The sequence below is a fragment of the Barbatula barbatula genome, assembly GCF_947034865.1.
Source record: "Barbatula barbatula genome assembly, chromosome: 21".
NCBI classification, from domain to species: domain Eukaryota; kingdom Metazoa; phylum Chordata; class Actinopteri; order Cypriniformes; family Nemacheilidae; genus Barbatula; species Barbatula barbatula.
This window is the reverse complement of record NC_136784.1, coordinates 13116340-13124802: the sequence shown is the minus strand read 5'-3', so window position 1 is coordinate 13124802 and position 8463 is coordinate 13116340.

The window sequence follows — 8463 nt, the reverse complement described above, 5'->3', positions numbered from 1 at the left end:
TTTCTACCACATTTTAAATACAAATTCAATTTCGATTTGCAGAAAATAAAAACTTGAGAAACAGGTCAAAATGACTGAAAATATTTATATTATATAAAACCTCAAACCTTTTTGTAAGCGAGGGCTACCAAAATATCCAAATCCTCTAGAGGGCTACTTGTTGATAACATACATTCAAACTTTAAACATGTGATGCCTTATTATATATTCTTTTAGATATTAAAGCTTATAACATTTGCTAATAATAAACTTTCATGACGATTTGTCAGTTGTCTTGAGCATTATTGGTGAGCCCTGTGTTTAGAGGGCACCTTACAGAGTTCTTGCGGGCACCACGTTGGAGACCCCTGCATTAAAGTGTACCGTCTAACCACAAGGGGGCAGCATAGCATTAACATTGAGAATTCACTAATCTATTCATAATTTAACAATACCAGGGGCCCTACAATTTGTATTGCTTCATTTTTGTCCTTATTAAAACATTTACACACACATATATAATATGTGCATAAATGTTACCACATCTTTACATAAAATGAGTAGGAGTGGGTGGTGGATAATAATGCAGTGTTTTAATAACCCGAAGCAAGAGAACACAAAGGAGATGAAACTGAGATTGTGTTAATAAAACAAGACTGTAAAGAGCAGATTCAATTATGGAATATGATAATAGAGTTGTGATTGTGTTCATATTGTCTTATAACAAACGTTTAACTCAAGGAGAGCAAATGTAATAATCTAAAAATTAACAATTGAAGAAAAACATCAATTTACCATCTAAATATTAAGACCCACGTTCCCATCAATGCCTGTGGTGGCCACGTACTCTGCGTTTACTTAATTTAGTGTAAGTTTTACGTTACATTAATGTTGTTAACTTCTAAATGTCTTTAAAGAATCGGTGAATGCTTATTTCAGTGTTACACAAGACTTCTGAAAATAAATATTTCATCGGTGACTGATTATCCTGTCATAAGTTCATTGACTTGTCTAGACGGTTCCGGTGCTGACCCAGTAAACACAAGAGCGATCCATCATCCCGCTGCGACGCAGAACAAATATCGCGATGAGTCATGTCGCACGGGGATCTGCAGTGGTGGGATTTCTGGGAGATTTCCAGGTAACTTCAGGAGCTGCCGGTGTCATGGTGAGAAATGCGCCCCTGCCAGATTATGCCTGGGTAAGAATTAGCCAATCGGACAGCCGTGTTATTAAAGGGGGTGCATAATCCGGCAGGGGTGCATTTCTTGACATTGCACCAGTCAGTAGACAGGTGTACCGCCAAGATAAACAAACCGGTCCCGCCCGGCAGATAAAAAGAGAGGGAGGTGTGAGTTTGTCTAAGGTCATGCCAGGTCACGGTTACCGGACCAGTTTACGACAGTGCGCACTGGGGTCGGTAAAGCGTGTTTCGATGTCATTTAAGCGCTCGTTGTGTTAAGACTGCTTTGTTTGTGTATCATCTAATTCACATTACGATAACTGAAGCAGACGTTGTGTGCATATCCTCTTTCTATTGTTCACTGTAAAAATTGGCACAGAGTTGTAAAGAAGTGCGGTTATATTTCCCAACCGCCATTACCTCCACCTGCCCCGTCCACACCCACACCAACTGTAACAACACACTCAGAATATTACACACGGACACTTGAGTACGTGTGAAGGAGCCATGTAAATATATTCAAAACATATGACAATATTTGACTAGTTTAATGAAATGCAAATTGCAATGCAATGGTTTTAATTACAAACACCATTATGGACCAGCTGTTTACCATTAAAACCATTATAAAACTCAATTTTGTACTTTGTTTGGAGCCTTATTTCATAAAGATTTAATAGGTTCCCATCTGTCAGATAACATACCATCAATAAAAAACTAAATATTACCAGCAGAGACCCAAAGGGACTAAAAAGTAATTGGCTCAGTAAATATCACAAAAATAAACAGTTTTATTAACTTTATAATTATATCTATTAAAATAATTTACAGATTGTTTTGAGTGGGACATTATAAAAAAATCCAACAGTTAATTTCTCCAAAATGTACATTTAGTACATAAACGTAAATAATATAAGACATTTAATTAACAAATTCTATTTTTAATATAGACTTTTTGGTGAATTCTGATAAAAGTATTTGAGTTAAGGTTTTCGTTTTATTTTAAACAGAATTCCCATTAACCATTAAATGTTTTAGAATTTCTCTGTTTCTTTTCTAAAGTAATTGTGACTGTAAATATTTATTATAAACAATTTTCTAATACGAAATATCTTGAAAATAGCAATTTTAAATGAAATGACAGAAACTAACGTTGCAAACAGAAAGAAAACTGTGTTTCATGAGGCCATATAGAAGGCATGTTGAGGCATCTCTCGTAGATAAACAACATGAATGAACAACCTTGAATGAGAAATCCATTCAAAAGAGATGAATGCATCCCAGACCAATTCAAGGCCGTCTAGTTAAAGTCATAAACTTATAACCTATCATTAAAACCTTTGTTTAGCAGTCCGGCGTGCAAAACTTCCTCACCAATGTGTTAAGAAAGACCACCATTTCCAGTAAACACATGAAATCTCATTTTCAGGCATGCTCAAGTATTTGACATCTCTGTGTAACTTAAATTAGAAGTGGACGGAGGGTCGCATATCCATGTACATAACACAAAGCATGAGGCTGGACGGTGCTCTTATATTGATGCTTAGTGGACTTGTGTCCTTCACTTCAGCAGTGAAACGGTTAACTGTGCTGCAAAAGCTTGCACGCCCCTCCCACCCGGCTCATTTGCATGCAAGGCATTTGGCGGGAAAGCCTCCCATGCTCCGTCTTTGTGCCAAAGCTCCTCCCTCTCGGCAGGCTCCGATGGCGGGAAAGCCAGCGCGCTAAACTGCAGCCACAGTGCAGCAGACCGGCTCTGGCCACTCCCATCTCTGTCTCCCGCGGCAACCGGCCCCGCCGTACCCATGCAACCAGAGAAAACATTCAGCCTTGATCTAGAAACACACAGGCATGATCATACACAGCTTGAAGAGAGATACATACACACCCATGTGAAAGATGGAGAACTCAAGAACACACACCGAATGTGCACGTCTCTAGAGACAGCGAAGGGTTAAAGAGAAACGTTTAAGGCCCACTTCTGTGTTCGCGCCTTGTTTTTGGCGCGAAATGGATGGAGAAATAAAAGATGGTTTTGAACGAGAAAAGGAATTGAGGGTAGATGGGAAAGAGGAGAGTGTTGAGCTGTTATTTAAGATGGCTGACGCACGCACACAAACACACACACACACACACCAAGGGCTTTCACTTGATATTGATCTAGATAAACATAGGAAAAAAAATTGTATATTTTCAATAATATAATCTTATTATAGGCCAGTGTTGTTAAGTTACGTACATTCTTCAAAATGTCTTCTATTGTGTTCTGCAGAAGAAAGAGAGTCATACAGATTTGACACTCTATTCCTTTTGAGTGCGTAGCAAAGAGAAAAAAGGCTGTAAATCACAGGACAAATATGCAGGTTACGGTATGCAAAACATTTATGACAGCATAGTTTTAATACGTGCAGAAAGGGAGAGCAAGACCCTGGGGTATTGGGGGAAAACCAGCATTCAGTGAGTCACGGTGGGCGTATCTTCCAGCTGAGCGCCCCCCTCTCATCCTGTGTCTGGGAAAGGGTTCAGTGGCCCACTGAGAAAACAGGAAGCTCTGAAAGACAGAGCAAGAAAGCAACAGAGCCGCACAGGGAAGGAAAAAAAACGATGCCCTCGGATTACATAAGGCAGGAAATCTGCTGAGCTGTAAGATTCAACACAGAATCCAGCACGAACACACGCTGCCTCATGCACGGTGTGTTAATATGCAGATTAGTTTACAGAAAAGTTCGAAGCACACGCTGTTCCCCCACTGAGACATCTTAACAGCGCGCGAACACGAGCCAATTAGGTTCAAATCGAATAACAGATCCAAGAACGAATCCACGGCATCTAATCTAATACAGACATCATTTAGTATTCACTTAAGGAGATGTGCACACGCACAGCGGAACATCAGATTTGTCCCCGCAAAGTCCCCTCGGTAAAATGTTTCCAAATATGATAAGAGATAAATATGAAAATATATATCATCAAATATTCAGTTCACACGTCGCCTGTGATATATTCCATAAGAAAGCTTTGTGTGAGGAACAAAACACAATTGTAATGTTTTTTTTCCTTCTCCGCTGTCCCTGTCAAGTCACATATGTGTATACTGTGCATACGCCGTCTTCAGCTCTAGTGCCTCATCATAAATCAAAATATCACTTTAAAATGTGTTTTTTTAAATGAATCAATGACATTTTTAGAGCTACAAGCAAGGGAAAACGTTTAAGTACTGTAAATGACAATTTTTGTCTTTTCTTTGCACAACTATTTTGTTTTTTGTAATTTGAAACGCATATGGGCATGTAAACCACCTTTATATACACTGCTGGTCAAAGGTTACCTATAATAATAGTAAAAACAAATGGAAAAACACAATGCAACTGTACTCGAGATTAAAAGCGGCAAACGTACATGAACTCTAAAATTAGCAAAATCTTACACAGCTTCATTATTTGGTGGAAGTAGTCCATTTCAAAAACTTATGAAATAAAAATCGAGTTTTCTAAATGAAACACTGAAACATACACCTTCGCATTAAAATTATTTAAAGATCACATCAGACATTTGTATCAAGGCATCCCAAACTTTTAACCTTTGATGTACGTTTCTCTGTACACTGTATATCACAGGGCTTTGAAATAACACGAGGATAAGTACATCACGACTGAATGTGTTAATTCTTGGGCTCACTGCTACTTTAATGTGCTGACACCTCCAGAAAACACTTAGATATTCACACCAGAGAATCTCTGCTTGCCTCTGAGCTACTGAAAGCCATTAGTCAAGTCATTTGTATTTGTACAGCGGAAAAGCATGCCTTAATGTTTTCAAGGGCCCAGTGATGAGGAAAATGTCCATTATACTATTTAACACTTGCACATGAGTTTTAAAACAACTATCTTTGGAATGCTCGATCGTGATTGGTCCCTCTGCTTGAAGACTTTCATTTACTATAAACACCATGGTAAAGTCATATATAAATTAAATCAATAACAAGGTATACAAAAACACAGTGTACTGTACTGGTATTGTTACTTAGGGGATAAACACACAACCAATAATTATAAAAAACGGTCATTTCGGAGAAAAATCTAAGTCATTCTGTACTCAGTTCAGTGTCACTCTCACATTGTTAACAGTGATGTGGAATGCGAGGAATGCTGACGTAATAGAGTTATGTGAGAAAGGGACTTAATCATGGGGTGGCATGAAAATCTGTAATGGGGGAGAGAGAGAGAGCGAGAGAGAGAGCGAGAAAGGTTTGGAGAAAGATAAAGCAGCGAGCAGCTACAGTGAGTCTACCTAGAAAAAAGCAAAGATACTGAATAAAACATCCAAGGCCGGTCTCGGTCTAGAACAGTCCTTTTAACATCGTTCACTGCTTATCTGACTCATAAACACCAGCAGCGGAGAATATAAAGGAGAAGTTATTTAGTTACATAGGAAGCCAGCCAGTCAATAAAGTATATGAAAAGAATTGAAAGGCATATCCAAGTGAATCTTCTTTATCTGTGGACGAGATAGAAATCTGTAATGCTCAGCCAGCTGGCAGTGAAGGAGGGAAGAGAACGCATGTGAGTGCTGCTTCCTGTCAAACAAAAGCCGAGTGAATCAGCCGTGTTCAACAGGTGGCTGCTTCCTGTAAGCCTCTGAGGCTTTCTGACAACAAACAGAACTCCAGAGATATCCTGCATTAAACACCGGAGCTTCCTCAACAACACACACTGACCAAAGACACAAACAGTGACCAGTGGCCAGAAAAAAGCACAAATAGGAGGGAGGTTGGGCGCATAAAAGATGTGACATTAACACAGAATTTGACGTGATGCCATTATAAGGACGAGAAACAGTATTAAAGTGCTTTCGAAACGCACCCAAGTGTCTCTTAAGCATCAAATATGTTCAGATCAACAGTGATTGTATAACGTCCCGAAGTGTTTTCCCTCACTGTACGTTTACACCTCCCTGCCATCAACTCTGTAGAAAGATGAATTGACACTCTGAGGTAAACCAAAGTTTACAGGGCTGTGTTCTCTGGATCCTCTCAAGCGGTGAACTTCTACGTTCCGATTGGTTGCCATTGAACCACGTCATAGCTCATTACGATAAACTTGATCTAATTTCAACTCTCCTCAATGCCCTCAATGGCCAAGACGCGCGGCCGCTCGCTGCCGGCTCGCATTGAATATGAATGACTTCCGGACACTGTGACGCTCTCGACGACGTCGGCGTGAACGTAGTTACAGTGTGGATGGACAAATTACATGTTGCAGAAAATGTGCTTCGACTGGTTAAAGCTGTTCCAGGATTTACAACAACATGTATAGCCTTCCTCTCCCCACCTTATCAGTTTCAACCTCACTGATGATCTCAAACGTTCAGACAGCGGTTTGTTCCTAGGAAGCCAGTCAACGGTTACTTTATTGGTGCAATTAGAGTCAAGCAAATGTAAAGCGTCCTGAACACCCAGGAGAAGACCGGTGACAGTTTTTCAAGACTAATACAGTTATCAGGAGCAACGGACAAAACCACAACAGCTCACTTGAAAACTGTGCCCCAGACGGAGACATAGAGCAACCACTGGGTGTTAAGCAAAGAACATAATCATCCTACGTGATGGCCAAGATGGCCTTTGCAAACTGCACCGAGAATGTGTTATTGAGAGCTGATGGCATTTTATCAAACAGACCTTCAGCGTTTTAGATGAATGCATGTACGGTACAGATCACCACGTAAGGCCACACCACTGAGTCCAATCCACTGTTCTTGAGACATTACAAAGCAAGGTCTTTCCGTCACCGCAGGAATGTGCTTTAAGCTTTCAAATGTTATTCTGCATGACATTCACATGAAGAGATGTTGTTATTTGAATGTTGTGTTTTGGTTTAGATAACAACACCCTTAGGCTTTCTGATGATCCTATAAAACTATGGGATGGAACAACAGGATCCATAGGTCACTAGGGGAATTGCAGACAAGTGCTCAAACATGTACAGGCATAGTTGCATTGGTAACTGTCAGGATCTATGGATCAAGTTCAAACGGGGGCAAAGAGAAGAGCAGACAGGCTGGCAGCCAAAGTAAACAAGGAAACGGGGTCGACCAACCGCCCTGCCAGCCTCTCTCTATCAGACAACCACACTCATGCTTTAAAGGGATAGTTCACCCTCATGTAGTTTTGTGTCCATACAAAGGATGCCAATTCTGTTTGGTTACAAACATTCAAAAACAGCTTTTGTGCACTGCAAAATAAAGTCATAGACGTTTGGAATGACCCGAGGGTCAATAAATGATGCCTTTTCATTTTTGGGTGAACTATTCCTTTAAGAGGAAAGCTATTATGGATTCTCGCAAAATAAAACCTTTGTTCCAAAACAAAAGCAGCGACGCAACCAACATTTCTTCTAGACTAAATACTCATCAAACATGCTCGGCATTTGGCTGAGAAAAATTTCAACCATGCGTTTAAAAACGGCACAAATTATAACCTTGGATGCGAGCCGATAACACACCCGACCTTCGGTAAACTATGGGCCCCTTGTGTTTGGGTTAGGGCTAAATCTGCGATAGCTGCTGGTTGCCCTAAAATGATAACATGTGCCAGGAAATAACGTGATTTCCAGTTGACAGCACTGTAGTTAGTAGTGTTCAAAACAAGTGCTAATGCTGAAGTCATGGATATTTTGAATGTCAACACGATCCCACATCGCGGCTCACAAACAAGTTTACAGTGAAAACGAGATAACATCCTTCTGTGTTTTTGTCAAAACCTCTTCATAACATTTATTACTACTACAACAACTACGTCTACTGCCACCCACACGCCAACGGCGGAAAAATATTATTCACACTTCTTAGTAAACATGAAACAGGAGCTGCTCTTAATCGAATCCCGTTGACTGGATTTCTCACTTCAGGGATGTTTATAGCGGGTGCCTTTACAAACAGTTCAAAGCGTCAGGACTGCATCTAGTTATCAAACAATAGCATTACGTCACTTTCATTTACCGTAAGTGTTTTCATGGACGGCTGTTGTAGTCAATGAACTAGAATCAAAATACATTGAACAAATGTTTCCGTAACGTTTGTCGACAGCAGTAAGTTAGTACAGTAGCAGTGTTTGTGTCTGGCTGGCTGTTCATTAGCTGCATTTGTAAGGCTTGCTCCAGATGGCCTGGTGTTTTGTCTAAGGGGATTACGATTATCTCGTAGACTCGAAAGGAGAGTTTAAGAGCAAGCGTGCTGCTTCTGTATACACAGATTCAGACCAAACATTAAAAACATAGTAGGCTTCACCAGAATGACAGATGCTA